The sequence below is a fragment of the Pongo abelii genome, chromosome 20 (assembly GCF_028885655.2).
Source record: "Pongo abelii isolate AG06213 chromosome 20, NHGRI_mPonAbe1-v2.0_pri, whole genome shotgun sequence".
Taxonomy (NCBI): domain Eukaryota; kingdom Metazoa; phylum Chordata; class Mammalia; order Primates; family Hominidae; genus Pongo; species Pongo abelii.
In genome coordinates, this window is record NC_072005.2 from 43,375,582 (window position 1) to 43,398,019 (window position 22,438).

Genomic DNA, 22,438 nt, shown 5'->3' on the forward strand with positions numbered 1-22,438 from the left:
GTAATAAGACAGCTTAAAACACACATTATACAGCTGTATAAAAATATTTCCTTTTAAGTCCTTATTCATATACCTTTTTCTATTTTTAAATCTTTTTTTGCTTTTTGAACTTTTTTGGTAAAAGCTGAGACACAAACACACAACTTATCCTAGGACTGTGTCAGGATCATCAATATCACTGTCTTCCAGCTCCACATCGCGTCCCATGGAAGGTCTTCAGTGGCGATAACACACATACAGCTGTCATCGTCTGTAACAATGCCTCTGGAATCCCTCCTGAATGACATGCCTGAGGCTATTTTACACTTAACTTTTTCTTGTAAATTGCAGGACTACACTCTAAAATAATGATAGAGAGTATAGTAAACACATAAGCCAGTAACATAGTTATTTATTATCAAAGTATTATATATGTACAGTACATATTATCAAAGTAACTATATACTTTTATACAACTGGCAGCACAGTATGTTTTACACCAGCATCACCATAAATGTGATGAATGCATTGTGCTATGATGATATGACAGCTACCACATCACTAGGCAACAGGAATTTTTCAGGTCCGTTATAATCTTATGGGACCACTGCCATATATGTGGTCTGTTGTTCACTGAAACATTATAGCCTATGACTGCATTAGTAAAAATACATAAAATGCGTGTACAATGACGTTCAAAAGGTATTTTTGATAACCAAACATTTAAAACAAAAATCTAACAGCAACACATTAATTACTTCGGCTCTGCTATATGACAGCAAATACAACATTTTTTTGTTTTGTTTTGTTTTTTGTTTTTTTTTAGATAGAGTCTCACTCTGTAGCCCAAGCTGGAGTGCAGTGGCATGATCTTGGCTCATTGCAACCTGCGCCTCTGGGGCTCAAGTGATTCTCCTGCCTTAGCCTCCCAAGTAGCTGGGACTACAGGTGCATGCCACCATACCCGGTTAATTTTTTTGTATTTTTAGTAGAGACGGGGTTTTACCATGTTGCCCTGGGTGGTCTTGAACTCCTGAGCTCTGGCGATCCACCTGCCTTGGCCTCCCAAAGTGCTGGCGTGAGCCACTGTGTCTGGCTCAACATTGTTAATCATATTGATTTTAACCTAGACTAACAAAGAAACATATGCAAGAAGAATCAACGAGGAAGGCAGGTTTAAAATAATAAATTTCCAGCTGGGCAGGGTGACTGACATCTGTAATCCTGCCACTTTGTGAGGCCAAGGTGGGAGGACTGCTTGAGCTCAGGAGTTCAACACCAGCCGAGGCAATGTAGTGAGACCCTGTCTCTACAAAAAATAAAAAAATTAGCCAGATGTGGTGGTGCATGCTTATGATCCCAGCTACTCAGGAGGCTGAGGTGGGAGGACTGATTGAGCCCAGCAGATAGAGACTGCAGTGAGCCGTGACCGTGCCACTGAACTCCATCCAGCCTGAGTGACCAAGCAAGACCGTGTCTCAGAAAAATAAAAATAGAAATAATGACAAAATATATTTCTATAATTTGAAAATTTTATGCTGTTCAAATTCAGAAGAATCGGGTTGATTGTCAGATTTTAGAAATGTGAAACAGAGCTCATAGAGTTCATGGCATCTGTTCTGTCCTAAGCAAGGCTGGAGTCACCCCAGAAGTGGCAGCAGGGAAGTTCTCAGAAGGAATTCCATCCCAAGATGGAGCCAGCTGGGATCCTAAAGACAGAAGCACTGAAAGTCAGGGCAATGAGTGCAAAGTGTTTACTAGGGGAATTTAAATATACAGGGCCGCGGCCTGAGAGGGATAACGAGAAGAGAGATGTGCCATCCATGTAATGTCCTTAATGAAGGGATTGGGTCATGGAGTTTACATGACAGTTAAAATATTTGGCCCAGGATCTAGTATATGTGTTTAGCAACATGGTTAATCCTTCAGTGCATCAAACAACAACCTAAAACTAAATCAGTTCTTAGGAATGTTCAAGGCCCTGGTTTGGGTTTAGGCTCGAGCTGAAAACATGCAGCTGGTCAGGTCATAGTGGTCAAAGCATTCTGTTTCTTGGTCAGAACAAAGAAAGTGGGGGCAGCCGGAGACTCCTACCTTTTTTTTTTTTTTTTGAGACGGAGTCTTGCTCTATCACCCAGGCTGGAGTGCAGTGGCACCATCTCGGCTCACTGCAACCTCCACCTCCCAAGTTCAAGCGATTCTCCTGCCTCAGCCTCCCAAGTAGCTGGGACTACAGGCGCCTCCCACCACGCCCAGCAAACTTTTTTGTATTTTTAGTAGAGACGGGGTTTCACTGTGTTAGCCAGGATGGTCTCCATCTCCTGACCTCGTGATCCACCCACCTCGGCCACCCAAAGTGCTGGGAATACAGGTGTGAGCCACCACGCCCGTGGTGCCACCCGGCGCTTTTGTTGTTGTTGTTGTTTTGAGACGGAGTTTCACTCTTGTTGCCCATTCCCAGGCTGGAGTGCAATGGCACAATCTCGGCTCACTGCAACCTCCGCCTCCCGGGTTCAAGTGATTCTCCTGCCTCAGCCTTCTGAGTAGCTGGGACTACAGGCGCCTACCACCCCGTCCAGCTAATTTTTGTATTTTTAGTAGAGACAGGGTTTTGCCATGTTGGCCAGGCTGGTCTTGAACTCCTGACCTCAAGTGATCCACCCGCCTCAGCCTCCCAAAGTGCTGGGATTATACGCGTGAGCCACCACACCCAGCCAAAATATTCACATTGGTTTTTACTATACAAAGGTATTATGGATGATGTCTCTCCTTTATGTTTATTTCCAATTTTTCTCAGATATTATTAATTTTTATAAGGAAATTACTAAAGAACAAGCATTTCTTGTCAGGTCCTGTTTTTCTCTTGTATTGTAAGACCTAAAATTTCATCTGTTATCTTAACACCTTTGAGCCTCACCGGGTCCCAAAGGCCTAACCATGAGTTTCCCTGCTCTCATCAGATATGCCCCCTACCCAGCAAGAAAGGCTCCCAGCCAGTTAGTTCCTTTGAAGGCCAGACCAGCTATATCCCACCTGGTCCTCAAGCTAATGGAGTTCAACTCCCTGCCAGCCCATGAAACCAATGAAGCAAGATAATCTCATTCTCCCATGGAAACCAGGGGGCACCTCATCCTCTTATTATTACAAAACCTGCCTCTCACAGCCCCTGCTGAGGTAGTCTACTTCCAAGTGCAATCTTCCTGCAGATGTGGTAACTTTCTTTCTTTGGGATATGCATTTTTATGTGATTAATAAGCTGCTGTCAATCTCATCTGTCCAGTTTCCAGGTGTCATGTGTCAGACACCTCCAGAACCATAGGGCAAGACTCTGTCACCACAAGGGAAAAGAGGTGGGCAAAACACTTTCCAACTCTTTTTTTTTTTTGAGATGGAGTTTCACTCTGTTGCCCAGGCTGGAGTGCAGTGGCACGATCTTGGCTCACTGCAACCTCTGCCTCCTGGGTTCAAGTGATTCTCCCGACTCAGCCTCCCAAGTAGCTAGGATTACAGGTGCTTGCCACCACGCCCGGCTAATTTTTGTATTTTTAGTAGTTGGGGTTTCACCATGTTGGCCAGGCTGGTCTCCAACTCCTGACCTCAATTGATCCACCCACCTCGGCCTCCCAAAATGCTGGGATTACAGGCATGAGCCACCACGCCCGGCTCCAACTCATTTTTACTTCCATTTCAGAGCTTTCAGTATCCATCGTGCATGGTTTTATAAAACTCAAACTTCAAATAAGGCACTAAATCATGTTCTCAGTCTAGTTTAATGCATGGTCTGAAGTTGAGCTACTCAGAATAATTTTGGAAATGTGTCTGTGGCTGAAATTTCATTTTGCTGAGCATACAAACCTAAAATGAATATTATTTTAGTGTTGTCCTATTTGTAAGGGAGAGCAGGCAAAAAAATTAAAGGTGTGGAATCTCTATTGAGCCTTGACTTACAGGGAAAAGGACTGTTTGAGATGACTTTTCAGGTTAAGAGAAAATGGACTATTAGAGTAAAAAGAATTGAGTCAAAATGAATTTTGTTGGTTCAGGAAACAGATGCACACTGGTGTGAAAATGTAAAATGGTACACTCATGATGAGAAATTTGTCAATGTCACAAGTTAAAATGCACATTGCAAATCTACTTTTGAGAATTGATATAAAAACGTACAAATATGTAAACTAATGTTCACGTAAGTATATTGTTTGGAGCATTGCTTTTAAGAAAACATAGGGGCTAGGTGCGGTGGCTCCCACCTGTAATCCCAGCACTTCGAGAGGCCAAGACGGGCAGATCACTTGAGGTCAGGAGTTTGAGACAAGCCTGGCCAACATGGTGAAACCCCATCTCTACTAAAAAATACAAAAAAATTAGCCAAGTGTGGTGGTGCATGCCTGTAATCCCAGCTACTAGGGAGGCTGAGTCAGGAGAATAGCTTGAACCCAGGAGGCAGAGGTTGCAGTGAGCTGGGATCACAACATGGCACTCCAGCCTAGGAGACAAAGCAAGACTCTGTTTCAAAAAAAAAAAAAGAAAGAAAGAAAGAAAACATAGGAAATTCCTTAATATACAGTAGGAGAAGGCATGTTTCTTAAACTAGGATGCAGCCATACTGGGGCCTTTGGCATGGTTGAAAATGACATTCCTTATGTACTGATTTGGAACCACGTTTACATGAAGAAAATGAAATATGTACTTATATATGTGTTGCGGGAAGTCAGGGACCCTGAACGGAGGGACCGGCTGAAGCCGTGGCAGAAGAACATAAATCGTGAAGATTTCATGGACATTTATCAGTTCCCAAAATTAATACTTTTATAATTTCTTACGCCTGTCTTTACTGCAATCTCTGAACATAAATTGTGAAGATTTCATGGACATTTATTAGTTCCCAAAATTAATACTTTTATAATTCTTATGCCTGTCTTACTTTAATCTCTTAATCCCGTCATCATTGTAAGCTGAGGATGTATGACACCTCAGGACCCTGTGACGATTGTGTTAACTGTACAAATTGTTTGTAAAACATGTGTGTTTCAATAATATGAAATCTGATTGTAAAACGTGTGTTTGAACAATATGAAATCAGTGCACCCTGAAAAAGAACAGAATAACAGCAATTTTCAGGGAACAAGGGAGACAACCATAAGGTCTGACTGCCTGCAGGGTCGGGCAGAATAGAGCCATATTTTTCTTCTTGTAGGGAGCCTATAAATGGACATTTGAGTAGGAGAAATATCGCTGAATTCTTTTCCCAGCAAGGAATATTAACAATTGATACCCTGGGGAAGGAATGCATTCCCGGGGCTAGGTCTATAGATGGCCACCCTGTGAATGTCTGTCTTATGTGGTTGAGATAAGGACTGAAATATGCCCTGGTCTCCTACAGTACCCTCGGGCTTACTAGGATTGGGAAATTCCAGCCTAGTAAATTCTAGTCAGACTGGTTGTCTGCTTTCGAACCCTGTTTCCTGTTAAGATGTTTATCAAGACAATGCGTGCACAGCAGAATATGGACCCTCATCAGTAATTCTAATTTTGCTCTTGCCTTGTGATCTTTTATTGCCCTTTGAAGCATGTGATCTTTGTAACTTACTCCCTGTTCGTACATCCCCTTCCCTTTCAGAATCCCTAATAAAAACTTGCTGGTTTTGTGGCTCAGGAGCATCACGGAACCTGCTGATATGTGATGTCACCCCCAGAGGCCCAGCTGTAAAATTTCTCTCTTTGTACTCTTTCTCTTTATTTCTTAGACCGGCCAACACTTAGGGAAAATAGAAAAGAACCTACGTTGAAATATTGGGGGCTGGTTCCCCCGATACATATGCATGTTACATATATGTATATTTGGAATTATATATGGATATACATACATTTGTATGTGTGTGTATATGTGCATATTTTTATATAAAAATACCTTCTCTGGAAGGATATATACCAAAATCAAAATGTTGACTCTAAGGTTAGCTACTGTATGACTGGAATATGTGGAAGGAAAGGCTGCTTATCTTTTTACTGAAACCTTTTTATACCTATTGAACTGTTATTCTATGTATGCATTACATATTTAAAATATGTAATAATGGTGTTGACTAAAACATAGGCATCCTTTGATGAGTACATTTCCCATTTGCTCAATGTCCTCATGAACATAAATACATATAAACACAACCTTGGTTCCTTTTTTTTTTTTTTTAAGACAAGGTCTCCCTCTGTCACCAAGGTTAGAGTGGCACTGCAGCTTCGACTTCCCAGGCTCCTGAGTAGCTGGGACCACAGGTTCGAACCTTTTTATTTTTTGCAGAGTCAGGGTCTTGCTATGTTGCCCATGCTGGTCGCGAACTCCCAGGCTCAAGCAATCCTCCCACCTCCGCCTCCCAAAGTGCTGGCATTACAGGCATGAGCCACCACGCCTGGCTCAATTCTTCTGACAGCACCTTCAGAAACCCAGATTTTGGGCGTTTGGCCACAATTTATCTTCACTGTCCTGGGATCTCATGACCAGGCATTACCAATGAAAGATGTTTCTCCAGTCTATGGGCTTTAAAATGCAGCAAAGCCCATCCATGCAAAATACAAAAAGTATTACACAAGCGTACAGAATTGTACATTATAAACCTACCTTCAGGAGTTTATACCAACTCAAGCGCGCATTGTTACTCGGGGTCACAGCACTAATTCTACAGGGCAGTCCTCACACACAAGTCTGAGGCCACAGAAAAGAGCGTCGAAGTCACCTTTCAGCCTACCCCAGCCAGGTTCCACTCAGACTCGCTTCCTGGGGCCCTAAGAACACAAGAACACCGCCCTTGACCTAGCGTCAGGGACGCCCCTTCAAGGGTTGACCGATCTGCGCATGCGCACTCCTAGCCCAGGAGGCAACTCCCAGAAGCCTCCGGGACTCGGCGGTGGGCGTGGCGGGCGGTCGCAGTGGTCAGCGCCGCTTTTCTCAGAGGTTTTAACTCCCCTAGACTTCATTTCCCGACAGGGACTGCGGGTCTGGATATTCCGTCGTGTACTACGTTTCCCACTGACGGCGGAGAAAACTTGGACCTTTGGCTCCGCGCCGCGCGTGACTTGCCGCCACCCGAGCAAGAAGGTTGCGTGGGTCTCTGCGGGAGCCCCTGCAGCCCCAGCCCGCAGCCCACGTGGGAACCTACATGGCTGTGAGAGTGGGGCTGCGGGAGGCGTTCAGAGCGCGGAGGCCCCGGGCGCGGGCCGGGCTCTCTCCCGCCTCTTCAGGCCCGGGGGTGCTGGAGCTGCCGAGGTGGGGGCTTATCTTTGGGAGACAGGTAGGGAGCATGAGAGACCGCGCAGCGGCGACAGGGCCGGGCGTGCCTGTGTGACGTGGGTGCAGCTGTGGGACTGTGAGGGGTGCGTGGTCGACCTTGTGTAACCTGGATGTGCAGTGCGTGTCCTTTGCAAAGCGTGCGTTGCTGTGGCTCCGTGGCGTCAGATGCCCTTCCCTGCTGTTTCTTTTGTCCTCCTCTCAGTCAAGTATGACTGCCACAGAGAAATGGTCCCAACCAGGAAATCAGATATTGAGTCCTACCTGAGTTTCCAGCAAGAAGGTACGGACTTGCTGTTAGGATGGGAATTATGGATCAGGGATTGCCCTGAGATGGGGTCCTGGTAACAAATAGACTCTAGGATAGGATTCCCTCCTGGGGATTGCGGCAGGGTGTACTTGCAAGTGGAGCCTTGAAGGGTAACATCATAAATGTTCTACATTGTGGTGACTCTGAAATTTGTAGTATTTGGGACGATACAGTTACTAAAAAGACATGATTGCGTCCTTTAAAATGTTTATTATCTGTCAGTGAAGGTAATATCTGAATAGGAATAATATGTGTTAGGCAGTGGGTGATCCTACCTCGTGAATTCGCTGGAAATACACTTCAGTCTGTCTATCACAACAGGATATGAACAAATTATACCAATCCTGTTGAATCTATGGCAATAAATAGATTTTGTGCTGTAACTTTCGTGGCTCACGGTTTCCTAATAATTAGGTTAGATGCAAAATGAAAGTATTATAATAGAATAAAGTAATTCGGCCTGGCGCGGTGGCTCCCGCCTGTAATCCCAGGACTTTGGGAGGCGGAGGCGGGCGGATCACGAGGTCAAGAGATCGAGACCATCCTGGCCAACATGGTGAAACCCCGTCTCTACTAAAAATACAAAAATTAACTGGGCGTGGTGTCGCGCTCCTGTAGTCCCAGCTACTCGGAAGGCTGAGGCAGGAGAATCACTTGAACCCGGGAGGTGGAGGTTGCAGTAACCCGAGATCCTGATACTGCACTCCAGCCTGGCGACAGATCGAGACTCCATCTCAAAAATAAAAATAAAACAAAATAATAATAATTCAGAAGCTGTCTGAGGGGACATGACTTATCTGACAGGCTTCGAAACAAAATAAACCTTTTTGTCTGGAAGATCTGAAAGCTGTGTGGTGACAGTTATCAGTTTATTCAAGAGATTACTCAGGGACTACTCCCCATTTTTTCAAGACAGAATTCTGTCATACCTGAGAAGAAATGATCAAGTAAGTTCAGATAACAGGATCCAAAGGAAACAAAAGATAAGACATTTAGTATAACAACGTAAATGTAGAGAACAAAGACATTGTCTCAAGTCCCTTTCTTTTGGGGGAACATCTTCCTGATAACAACAACAACAACAACAAAAACTAAAAAAGCCCACATGTATTTCAAGTTAACCTATTGTTATTATTGCAATAATTATGAACAAGGCTTTAAAAATTAAAATCAAGGTCAAACAAAAAGAAAAATACTGTTAATAGGTGGCCATATAACCTTCCAAGTTTTTCTGTTTACTGATTTCAGTAATCGTCTGCTTCTCTGTATTGATTGATAGTCATATGTTTCATAATAATGATTATACTGGCCAACCTGATTTTTCTAGTGACAGTGTATCTGAAATATTTCCTGTGTCCTTAAATATTTTTCATAGCTTCACATTTTACATGTATGATGGTCTGCCATATCTAGTAAGCTTTGTCAGATCCAAAATACTAAATGCTGCCTTTCTGTCTCCAGTGTCTTTGCTCAGTTCAAAAGCCACAGGAGAAGTTCTGGATGATGTGGGCCTTCAATCTTGGAAGGTGGGAATAGAAAGAAGAGGATCTACTCAGACCAGGACCCTGCTGCCCAATCTCAGGTCTACATCTGCCTCACCAAAATAATACAGTGGCCAGAAACCTCCCTGCTAACATCATAGTTTGCCTGTGATGCAGAAATGCCTCTGTTTTGTTGTTGTTTTGTTTTTTGTAGAGACAGGGTCTTGCTCTGTCACCTAGGCTGGAATGCACTGGCACAATCATAGTTCACTGCAGCCTTGAACTCCTGGACTCAAGCGATCCTACCGCCTCAGCCTCCCAAGTAGCTGGGATTATAGGCATGCGCCATCATGCCCAGCTGATTTTTATTTTGTAGAGACTGGGTCTCACTATGTTGCCCAGGCTGGCCTTGAACTCTTGACCTCAAGCCATCTTCCTGCCTCAGCCTCCCCAGTTGCTGGGATTACAGGCGTGAGCCGTCATGCCTGGCCCCAGAAATGCTTCTCTTCTATGAATTTGTTCAGTGGAGACCTGTGTGATTTGGGGGAGGAAATAGATTTATCCAGAACCCCAGTTTGCCCGAATTATGTATGATGGGAAATAGTTTGAGACCTGGAATGGAAGAGCATCACAGCAATATTAAGTAACTTAAGGTCTGTCAGGAACACTAATGCAAAACCGGTCTCAAGGTCTTTCTTCTTCCTCCAGCTCTGGCTTTCTGGATCTGTGCTTCTCTGGTAGAGGAACCCTGAGGACTGATCTACTCTTGCAGTTCTAAAACCATGGCCCATGTAAGTTCACGTTTTTCTCCTTGTTGAAATATGTGTGTGTTGGCCAGGCACGGTGGCTCAGGCCTGTCTTCCCAACACTTTGGGAGGCCAAGGTGGGTGGATCACCTGAGGTCAGGAGTTCGACAGCAGCCTGGCCAACATGGTGAAACCCTGTCTCTACTAAAAATACAAAAACAGCCCAGCATGGTGGCAGATGCCTGTAATCCCAGCTACTCAGGAGGCTGAGGCAGGAGAATCGTTTGAACCTGGGAGGCAGAGGTTGTAGTGAGCCAAGATTGTGCCACTACACTCCAGCCTGGACAAGAGCGAAACTTGGTCTCAAAAAAAAAAAAAAAGAAATATGTGTGTGTTTTTAGGTCATGAAGGTATTTTTATTAATTTTCCTGAAATTTCCTACCAGGAGAGGCTCATCAAATAACATGCTTCCAGCTCTTATTCTTCCAGTTCCCAGCATCCACCCAATATGTCCCATTATAAACTTCCTTTGTTCATGAAATTACTGACCAAATTATTCAGCATGTCTTAAGAGCCCTCTATCAAGAGGGCAGTGGTGGAGTTAAGTCCTTTTAAGTAAAGATTTATGCTTTTTGGGTCAAGTCTAGTTTGGTAAGATAGAGTCAATGGTTGTATTTGACCATCCATAACAAAACTTAAATTATCACCAACTTGGGATTTCCAGGAAGTGAAGATGGAAATTTGGTATTGAATGATCAAACTCAGTCATTCATTGGGTGAAATCTCATGCTTTGTGTGGTTCAGTAAATGATGGGGGCATGCAAACTTGGAGGTTATGGATTTTGGCAAGAAACCCCTCAGGAATAAATATCAGGACTATTCTGATGTTGGATGGGACCTACTAAATTTAGGTGACATGTATATAATTAATTATCCTTCCTTAGTATTCTTTAACTCAATGCATTTGTTATCTATTATTACATAACAAATTAGACCAAAACTTAATGGCTTAAGACAGCAAACATTTATCTCACAGTTTCTTTGGATCAGAAATCCAGACATGGCTTAGCTTGCCTCTCTGGCTCTCGATCTCTTACAAGGAGATCCAGGTTTTGGTTAGGACTACAGTCATCTTAAGGCTTAACTTGGGGTGGATCTTTTTCTAAGCTCACTCAACTAGTTGTTAACAGGATCCAGTTTCTCACAGGCTTCAGACTGACAGTCTTAGTTCCTCATTGGCTGTTGCCTGGAAGCTGCTCTTGGTTTATTGTCATGTGGGTCTGTCCATAGAATAGCTTAAAACATGGTAGCTGTGTTTTAATCAGTGAGCAAATGAGACATCAAGAGAGGGAGAGAAATACAGAAAAAGTGCTGAAGTGACATTTCAGCACTTTAGCTATTCTGCTTATTAAGAGCGAATCACTTGGTTCAGCCCACATGCAAGGGAAGGAGATTACACAAGCACATAATACTAGGGGATGGGGATCTTTGGTAACCTATATAGCAGGCCAGGTGCTCAGTGAGAGATGGTAGAGAGCCGCCAAAGAGAATGTCACTATAAGTAGCAAGTGAACACAGAATCCTAGAACTGGGGAAGACCTTAAAAATGTTGTGTATCCTAACTGCATTGTAAACAACTAAGTCTGATATTGCCCTAAAATATAATTCTCATGTGCCCCCAAAATACATGGATTTGTCAAAACAAGAAAAAAATGCTTATGGTGAGATCCGATGTAATGAAGTATTTAATGCTTGAGAGAATTCTAAATTTTATGTAAACCCTATTTTCTAAAATCAAGGCCAGGCGCTGTAATCTCTGTAATCCCAGGTGTTCACACCTGTAATCCCACCACTTAGGGAGGCTGACATGGGAGGATTGCTTGAGACCAGGAGTTCAAGACCAGCCTGGCCAACACAGCAAGACCCTGTCTCTATTAAAAATAATAATAATCAAATGAGACTTTATACTTCATTTGGGGAAAATATCTGATTAAATTTTTTGCTCCTCTTAAAAGCAAAAATTTTCTGCAGAAACTCATATGTATTTAAAAATTTATATGGCATTTACCAATCAGACATTATGCTTATATTCACTGTTTACTTTCATAGGCAAACATTATTTTATTTATTCCCAAATGGTAGAAGTATTTTAGAGTATGCCACGTAGCTTTGTATATGCCAGCAGTCTTTTTCAAAAATATGTATACATTCCGCTTCAGTCCCCCTCATACTGTAAATTTGTAGACAACATGCTTGTTACATTGCTCTCTTCCAGCAATACAGTCCTTATTTCCCCTGCATCCATCTTGAAAATATTCCTTTAATTTCTCCAGTAACAGTATGGGTTTGCCGTTTCAGGCATCAATGACATTCAGGGATGTGGCCATAGACTTCTCGCAGCAGGAGTGGGAATGTCTCGACCCTGTTCAGAAGACCTTGTATCGGGATGTGATGATGGAGAGCTGTAGTAACTTGGTATGTTTTCTGCCTCAGATAATTTAGGATAACTTTGAATCTGCTCTCTAGGATGATTTTTCATTGTGATTTTTAGGGCTGTCTTTCAAGAGACTAGTTAAATTTCTTTTCCCTTTTCCCCAAAGAAGTGGTTTGGGCTTTGTTGGGTAGGAAGTGACAGCTTCACTAGACATACTCATCTTCCCTGTCCCTCAGTGATGTTCAAACTTTTCTCTGGTCATAGTTACAGTTGTATTTCTTCTTTTATAAGGAAGGGCTAGATTAGGATTCAGCAGCCTATCTTATATAATCATTGTAAAAGGATCCAGGTTTCCTATTCATTTATGCTCCGAATTACTGTGGATACTCCATTATAGCATCTGATCCACTTGCAGATTACCTTGACATAGGATCCTGAATTGCTCTAATTATCAAAAGAACCTTTATAATGTATATAGCTTTGGATTAGATAAATGGAATTCATTTAAAACTGAAGCAAACACATTCTATTTCCTAAGCAAATTTTAACTTATTTGTGGTTGAAAGCTGTGGTTTAAAGTTGTCACCTACAAACATTACATTTTAAATGGAATGAATAGCCTATAAATATCTTTTCTTGTATACTCTTAACAAAACAACAATATCAATAATAACCTTAGTAGTGAACACTGTGCCTATTAAAGGTAGTGTTCTAAGCATTTAACATATATGTCTCAACCAATTTAATCCTTATTAAATTCAACAATCTTATATCCTCATTTTCCAGTTGAGAATATTAAAGCCCAGTGGATTTAAATGACTTGCTGAAGGTCATGCACAGCTGGGAAGTGGTAAAGGCAGGAATTGATACCAGGCTCTAGAGTCTGTATTTTCAACCATGGTATTATGTGTGCTCTCAAGAAAAAAAAAAAAAAAAAAAAAGATATGGGTGTGTAGATTATATTTAAAAACCTTACCCAACCTAACTGATTTCTCGTTCTTTAATTTCCTCATCCTCTCCTTTCAAAAACCTTATTCAGTTTCATTTTGATCCTTGATTTATTACAATTGTAATTTTGACTGCAAAGTATGTTTCTATATCAAGTGGCCTTTTTTTTCTTTGTAAGCAGGACATGACTTTTCTAAGCCAGATGTAATTACATCATTGGAGCAAGGAAAAGAGCCCTGGATGATTGTGAGGGAAGAAAAAGGAAGATGGTGTACAGGTAAAAATAAGTCTGACTGTGGGAAGTCATCTGTGTAAATAACAACCTGTGTGGTCAGGGAAGAGACATACACTTGGGATGTTAGTGTTAAATCTCCATTCACAGCAGAGAAAAGGCGTGTGATTTATAAGGAAGATAAATACTCTGCATAAGCTACCCAGTGAGCTTCACCTTCACCTTAGTTAACCACTCACTTTTTTTTTTTTAATTATCCTTTAAGTTCTAGGGTACGTGTGCACAACATGTAGGTTTGTTACATATGTATACATGTGCCATGTTGGTGTGCTGCACCTGTTAACTCGTCATTTACATTAGGTATATCTCCTAATGCTATCCCTCCCCCTACCACGACAGGCCCTGGTGTGTGATGTTCCCCACTCTGTGTCCAAGTGTTCTCATTGTTCAGTTCCCACCTATGAGTGAGAACATGCGGTGTTTGGTTTTCTCTCGTTGCAATAGTTTGCTCAGAATGATGGTTTCTAGCTTCATCCATGTCCCTACAAAGGACATGAACTCATCCTTTTTTATGACTGCACAGTATTCCATGGTATATATGTGCCACATTTTCTTAATCCAGTCTATCATTGTTGGACATTTGAGTTGGTTCCAAGTCTTTGCTATTGTGAATAGTGCCGCAGTAAACATACGTGGGCATGTGTCTTTATAGCAGCATGATTTATAATCCTTTGGGTATATGCCCAGTAATGGGATGGCTGGGTCAAATGGTATTTCTTGTTCTAGATCCTTGAGGAATTGCCACACTGTTTTCCACAATGGTTGAACTAGTTTACAGTCCCACCAACAGTGTAAAAGCATTCCTATTTTTCCACATCCTCTCCAGCACCTGTTGTTTCCTGACTTTTTAATGATGACTATTCTAACTGGTGTGAGATAGTATCTCATTGTTAACCACTCACTTTTTATTCTTCTCATATTTCCTCCCAATTTCAGTGATGGGAATGATCCCTCTTGGTGGATCATTTTACCTGTATTTTGGACCCTACTGATTTCCAGATCTTCTTGTTCACTTGTATTTATATATGTGGCTCCATTGCCTTAAACTATACTCATTCCTGTATCCAGCAAATAAAATGGAAGTTAATAGTATACTAGATAAGATATAAAATAAACACGTAAACAAATAGATAAATAATATCACGTAGTCAAATATACTGTGAAGGAAACTAATCAGTAACAGGGCAAATTTAGGTGTAAAGTCAAGAACTGTTTTTCTGAGGAGGTATTTGATCAGCGAGGTGAATTGTAAGGGCTTAGGTCATTTGAGTATACAGTTGACCCTCGAACAACACAGATTTGAACTGTGTGGGTCCACTTATTTATGGATTTTCTTCCTCCTCTGCCACCCCTGAGACAGCAAAACCAACCTCTCACCTTCCTCCTCTTTCTCAGCCTACTCAACATGAAGATGATGAGGATGAAGACCTTTGTGATGAACTACGTCCACTTAATGAATAATAAATATATTTTCTCTGATTTTTTTTTCTTTTTTTAGTAGAAGTACGGTTCTTCTACTGTGTTGCCCAGACTAATCTCAAACTCTGAGATCAAACTGTGAGCTCAAGTGATCCTCCCACCTTGGCCTTCCAAAGTGCCGGGATTACAGGCATGAACCACTGCACACAGCCTCTGACAGTTTCCTTACTAACGTTCTAATGTTTTCTCCCGCTTACTTTATTGTAAAAGTAGAGTGTAAATTACATGTAACATATAAAACATGTGTTAATCGACTGCTTATGTCATCAGTAAGGCTTCCGGTCAGCAGTAGCCTATTAGTAGTTAAGTTTTGCGGAACTTAAAAGCTATAAATGAGGCCGAGTGCAGTGGCTCATGCCTGTTATTCCAACACTTTGGGAGGCTGAGACAGACAGATCACTTGAGGCCAGGAGTTCAAGACCAGCCTGGCCAACATGGCAAAACCCCATCTCTACTGAAAAAAAAAAATTAGCTGGGTGTGCTGGTGCATGCTTGTAATCCCAGCTACTCGGGAGGCTGAGGCACAAGAATGGCTTGAACCTGGGAGGTGGAGGTTGCAGTGAGCCGAGATTGTGCCACTGCACTCCAGCCTGGGTAACAAAGCAACACTCTGTCTCAAAAAAAAAAAGCTAAAAATGGACTTTTGACTGCACAGGGTGTTGGCACCCCTAACCTGTATTGTTTGAGGTTCAACTTGTATTAGGAAGAGCATAGCAAGAAGAATAAACAGCATATGCAAAAGGCCCTGAAGGGGTTGTGAGTGTTGTGTGTTTCAAGAGCAGCAGGTAGGTCACAAGATGCGAAGTCAGTATGTTATGAGGAATCTGATCACATAAGGTGCCGTTCATTAAGAACTACAATTGTGTCCTAAGATTAATTAGGATCCGTGGTCTGATTAAACTTTGTCTGTTTTTAATTTCGTAAAACTTAAAACTTTTGATTAATCATAAGACTTTTTTTGAGGCAGGGTCTCGCTCCATCATCCAGGCGGGCGTGCAGTGGTGCGATCACAGCTCCCAGACCCAAGCAATTCTCTTGCTTCAGTCTCCCGAGTAGCTAGGGCCCACAGGTTTGTGCCACCATACCTGGCTAATTTTTTAATTTTTTGCAGAGACATGGGCTCCCTATGTTGCCCAAGCTGGTCAGCCTCCCAAAGTGATGATATTATAGGCTTGAGCCATTGCACCCAGCCAATTATAAGACTTACATAAAACTCTAAATAATAATAAACATAACGTTTGGTGAGTTATTTATTTTCTCCCAGATACTTATCATATATTTATTCATTTTTATTTAAAACATTTTTTTGTCCAGTATGAGTGTGTTGGATTTGTTTTCTTATTTTTTTGTAGATTAATATTCTGAAATTACTTCTTCTTTTATCTCATATTCCTGAGTTCTGTCACTTCCTTTCTGAGTTTTTCTAATTCTGATGTATGTTGTTCTTTCATTTCTTATAGTATTTTAAAAAATCTTTTGATTTTAAATAGTATATACAGTTTTTCTGTTTTGGCAATGGAAGATTTGTTTGTTTTCATTGGCTATATTACTATTAAGGTGGTATTAATCTAATCTAGATTGGTACAAATTTAGGTGTTAAGTTTAATCCTCAGGAAAACCATTAGGAAAGTAAATCAAAAAGTGTATAGTTACAAAAACAAGGACATTAAATTGGGGACTGGGCATGGTGGCTCATGCCTGTAATCCCAGTACTTTGGGAGGCCGAGGTGGGCAGATCATTTGAGGTCAGGAGTTGGAGACCAGCCTGGCCAAGATGGTGAAACCCTGTCTCTACTAAAAATACAAAAAAAATTAGCTGGGCATGGTGGTGCATGCCTGTAGTCCCAGCTACTCAGGAGGCTGAGGCAGGAGAATCACTGGTACGCAGGAGGTGGAAGTTGCAGTCAGCTGAGATCGCGCCATTGCACTCCAGCCTGGGTGACAGAGCGAGACTCCATCTCAAAAAAAAAAAAAAAAAAAGAAGAAGAGAAATTAAATTGGGTACACTAAGCTAAGAAATATCTATTTAAATGCAAATGAAAGCAATAATGGAAGCATAGAGGTGAAAAAAGGACAAATAGAAAAATGAATAGAAAAATGTCAGAGGCCAGGTGTGGTAGCTCATACCTATAATCCCAGCACTCTGGGAGGCCAAGGCTGGAGGATCACTTGATCCTAGGAGTTTGAGACCAGCCTGGGCAACATAGTGAGACCCTGTCTATAAAACAAAAAGTGGCTGGGCACGGTGGCTCACACCTGTAATTTCAGCACTTTGGGAGGCCAAGGTGGATGGATCACTTGAGGTCAGGAGTTCGAGACCAGCCTGGCCAACATGGTGAAACCTTCTCTCTATTAAAAATACAAAAATTGGCTGGGCGTGGTGGCGCATGCCTGTAATCCCAGCTACTTGGGAGGCTGGGGCACAAGAATCCCTTGAACCTGGGAGGTGGAGGTTGTAGTGCTCCAAGATCGTGACACTGCATTCCAGCCTGGGCAACAGAGGAGACTCTGTCTCCAAAAAAAAAAAAAAAGAAAGAAAGAAAGAAAGAAAAAGGTCAGATGTAAATCTTATTTTTATAGTAACTTCCAGGCCAGGTGCAGTGGCTTACACCTGTAATCCCAACACTTTGGGAGGCCAGCGCAGTTGGATCACTTGAGTCCAGAGTTTGAGACCAGCTTGGGCAATGTGGCAAAACCCTATCTCTACAAAAATATTCAAAAATTCAGCCGGGCATGGTGGAACATGTCTGTGATCCCAACTGCTTGAGAGGCTGAGTAGAATTGCCTGGGCCTGAGAGGTCGAGGCTTCAGTGAGCTGTGATTGCACCACTGTGCTCCAGCGTGGGAAACAAAGTGAGACTTTGTCTCAAAAAAAGAAATAAAAAAGTAACTTCCAGACAAAAGCTGTTATTAGAGACAAAGAAGTACATTTTATAACAATAAATGATTAGGATGGGCACAATGGCTCATGCCTGTAATCTCACCGTTTTGGGAGACTGAGGCAGGAAGATCACTTGAGGCCAGGAGTTTGAGATCAGCCTGGCAACATAGTGAGACCCTATCTACACAAAAAGTTTTTACAGTTAACCAGGTGTGGTGATGCGTTCTTGTAGTTCCATCTATTTGGGAGGCTGAGGCAGGAGGCTAGGAATTTGAGGCTGTAATGAGCTATGATCGTGCCATTGTATTTCAGCCTGGGTAACAGAGCAAACCCTATCTATAAAATAAATAAATTTAAAAAAAAATAAAGCTGGGCGCAGTGGCTCACGCCTATAATCTTAGCACTTTGGGAGGCTGAGTTGGGTGGATTGCCTGAGCTCAGGAGTTCGAGACCAGCCTGGGCAACATGGCAAAACCCTGAGTCTACTAAAATACAAAAAAAATTAGCTGGGCATAGTGGCATGTGCCTGTAGTCCCAGCTACTTGGGAGGCTGAGGCAGGAGAATTGCTTGAACCCAGGAGGCAGAGGTTACAGTGAGCCCAGATCGGGCCACTGCACTCCAGCCTGGGCACCAGAGTGAGACTGTGTCTCAAAATAAATAAATAAGTAAATGATCTATCCCTTAAGAAGATATAACAATTAAGAATATATATCATCATATATATCATCACGCCTGTAATCCCAGCACTTTGGGAGGCTGAGGCGGGCGGATCACAAGGTCAAGAGATGGACTCCATCCTGGCCAACACGGTGAAACCCTGTCTCTAGTAAAAATACAAAAATTAGCTGGGTGTGGTGGTGCACACCTGTGTAGTCCCAGCTACTCTGGAGGCTGAGGCAGGAGAATTGCTTGAACCCGGGAGGCAGAGGTTGCAGTGAGCCAAGATCACGCCACTGCACTGCAGCCTGGGTGACAGAGCAAGACTCCATCTCAAAAAAAAGAATATATATATATATATCTCACCTGTTAATACAGCCCCAGATATATGAAGCAAAACCTGACAATTGAAGAGTTAGACAATTCAACAGTGACTCAACCTTCTTCATATGGATAAAGCTACTACACAAAAAATGAAAAAGAAAATAGAAATTATGACTAACACTCTCAAGTGTAGACTTATGGAGCGTTCCACTCTACAGTAGCAGAATATACACTTATCTCACTTGCACAGGTGATACTCTCCAGGATAGATCATATGTTAGGCCATAAAACAAGTCTTAATGAATGTAAAAAAATTGAAATTATACAAAGTATACTTTCCAGCCACAATGGAATGAAATGAGAAAGGGGAATTCACAAACATTTGATAAACAACATACTTCTAAATATCAGTTGGTCAAAACACAAATCCCAAGAGAAATTAGAAAATACATTCAGAGGAGGCCGGGCATGGTGGCTCATGCCTGTAATCCCAGCACTTTGGGAGGCCAAGGCAGGTGGATCACCTGAGGTTTCGAGTTCGAGACCAGTCTGACCAATATGGTGAAACCCCATCCCTACTAAAAATGCAGAACTTACGTGGGCATAGTGGTGGTGTGCCTGTAGTCCCAGCTACTCAGGAGGCTGAGACAGGAGAATCCCTTGAATCCCAGAGGCGGAGGTTGCAGTGAGCCGAGATTGCGCCACTGCACTCCAGCCTGGGCGACAGAGTGACAGAGCAAGACTCCGTCTCAAAAAAAAAAAAAAAAAAAAAGAAGAGAAAAAGAAAATACATTCAGAGGAATGAGAATGAGAACACAGCATACCAAAATTTATGGGATGCAGCTGAAGCTGTGCTAAGAGGGAAATTTACAGATGCAAATATGTGTATTAAAAATGAAAACCTCAAATCAGTAACCTAACATTCCACATTAAGAAGCAAGAAAAAGAAGAGCAAACTAAACTCAAACCATGCATGAGGAAAGAAATAATAAAGATTAGTATAGAAATAAACAGACGATGGAAGAACAATAGAGTAAATGGACAAAACCAAAAGTTGCTTTTTTTTTAAAAAAAAAAGATCAACAAAATTAAACTTTTTGCTAGAGTGGCCGAGAAAAAAGAGAGAACATTCAAGTTACTAACATTCAGAATGAAAACAAACCAGATGTGGTGGTGCATGCCTGAAATCCCGGCTACTTGGGACTCAGGAGGCTGAAGCAGGAGGGTCACTTGAGCCCAGGAGTTTGGGGCCAGCCTGGGCAGCATAGTGAGACCTATCTCTAAAGAAAAACAGCACAGCCATAAAAAAGAATGAAATCATGTCCTTTTGCAGCAACATGGATGCAGCTGAAGGCCATTATCCTAGGCAGATTAACACAGAAAAAGAAAACCAAACACTTCATGTTCTCACTTATAAGTGGGAGCTAAACATTGGATACCCAGGACACAAGAAGGGAAGAACAGACACTGGGGATTCCAAAAGCAGGGAGGAAGGCAGTGCAGCAAGGGGTTAAAAACTACCAGTCGGATACTATCTTCACTGTTTGGCCAACGGGATCATTAGAAGCCCAGACCTCATCATTACACAATATACTCATGTAACAAATCTGCACATGTCCCCCTGAATTTAAAATTAAAAAATAACATAAGTCTGGGGGCAGTGGTTCATTCCTTTAATCCCAATGCTTTAGGAGCCTGAGGCAGGAGGATCACTTGGGCTCAGGAGTTCAAGATCAGCCTGGGCAATATAGCAAGACCTTGTCTCTACTAAAAATACAAATTTAAAAATTGGCCGGGCCTGATGGCCTGCGCCTGTAGTCCCAGCTGCTTAGGAGGTTGAGGTGGGAGGATGGCTTGAGCCTAAGAGATTAGGCTGCTGTGAGCTAGGATTATACTACTGCCGCACTCCAGCCTGGGTGACAAGACCCTGTCTCAAAAAACAAATTTAAAAAGTTAGCTGGGCATGATGTTGCATGCCTATAGTCCCAGCTACCTGGGAGGCTGAGGCAGAAGGATCACTTGAGCCAAGGAGTTTGAGATTACAGTGAACTATGATTACCCCATTGCATTCTAGCCTGGGTAACAGAGTGAGACCCTGTCTCAAAAAAACAAAACAAAACAAAAAAACAAACTATATAAAAAAATTAAAAGAATGAGAGAGTCATTATTATTGACCTTACAGAAATGAGGATAATTAAGGAATATTGTGAATTAAATGCCAACAAATTTGCCTAGATGAGATAAGGAAATTCCTAGGAAGACATGAACTACCCACTGTGAATCAAGAAGAAATAGAAAATCTGAATAGATCTTTAAAAAAGTAAGAGATTGTATTAGTGGTAAAAAAAAAATTATAAAGAAAAACCAAAGTCCAAATGGCTTCACTGGTAAATTCTACCAAATGTTAAAAGAACATCACTTCTTTACAAACTCTTCCACAAATATGAGAAAGGATCACTTCGCAACTCAATCTGTGAGGCCCATATTCTGATACCAAAAGCAAACAAAAACATCACATGAGTGAAAACTACAGACCAATATTTCTCATGAGTATATATGCAAAAATCCTCAACAAAATATTAGCAGATCAAATGCAGCAACATATAAAGTAGAATATATACATAACCAAGTAGAATGTATCACAGGAATGCAAGATCGGTTCAACATATGAAAATCAATTAATGTAACACATCTTAAGGCTAGAATAGAGGACACATATCACATGATCTTCTCAATAGATACAGAAAAAGCATTTTATTAAATCCAACACCTCCTCATGATAACACTCAACAACAAACAAGGAAAAGAAGGAACTTCCTCAACCTGGCAAGGGACATCTTTGAAAGAAACACAGTTAATATCATCATTAATGCCGAAAGACTGAAAGCTTTTCAACTAAGATCAGGAGTAAGACAAGGATGTCCACTCTCACCACTTCTATTCAACATCTTGCTACAGGCCCTGGCCCGAAGTTTGTAGCTATAAATGCTTACATTATAAAGGAAGATAGATCTCAAATCAACAACTTAACTTTGTACCTCAAGGAACTGAATTACAAAGGAGGAAGTCAACCATTTGTGTTGCAGATGACATAATTTTGCATATAGGAAAAACTAAGAAATCCACATACAAAAAATCAGAGCTAATCAACTTTATCAGGTGGCAGGGTATCAGATCAATATACAAAAATTGGTTCTATATGTATTTGCAGTGAAAAATATGAAAAAAATTAAGAAAATTCTATTTACAGTAACATCAAAAAGAATAAAATAGGAATAACTTTATTTATTTATTTATTTATTTATTTATTTATTTAGAGACCAAGTCTCTCTCTGTCACCCAGGCTGGAGTGCAGTGGTGCAATTTCGGCTTACTGCAACCTCTGCCTCCCGGGTTCAAGTGATTCTCCTGCCTCAGCCTCCCAAGTAGCTGGGATTACAGGCGCCCGCCACCACGCCCAGCGAATTTTTGTATTTTTAGTAGAAATGGGGTTTCACCATGTTGGCCAGGCTGGTCTCAAACTCCTGACCTCAAATGATCCACCCACCTCTGCCTCCCAAAGTGTTGGAATTACAGACATGAGCCAACACATCTGGCCTAGGAATACATTAAATAAGAAAATAC

At 41.8% G+C, this 22,438-nt stretch overlaps 1 long non-coding RNA gene across 5 annotated transcripts in view; it reads left to right on the plus strand.

The window, feature by feature from the left end:
* The first annotated feature begins 7,144 nt into the window (after positions 1–7,144).
* LOC134760713 (uncharacterized) overlaps positions 7,145–22,438 on the plus strand; it is a 102,190-nt gene continuing 86,896 nt past the window's right edge. For 4 of the 5 annotated variants that reach the window (XR_010138620.1, XR_010138616.1, XR_010138617.1 and 1 more), the window contains exons 1-5: positions 7,145–7,265; positions 9,033–9,153; positions 9,761–9,843; positions 12,157–12,273; positions 13,362–13,457. This is a non-coding gene — a long non-coding RNA (uncharacterized LOC134760713). Of the gene's footprint in view, positions 7,266–9,032; positions 9,154–9,760; positions 9,844–12,156; positions 12,274–13,361; positions 16,944–22,438 lie in introns of those variants that run through there. The other variant, XR_010138619.1, reaches the window with a different exon arrangement.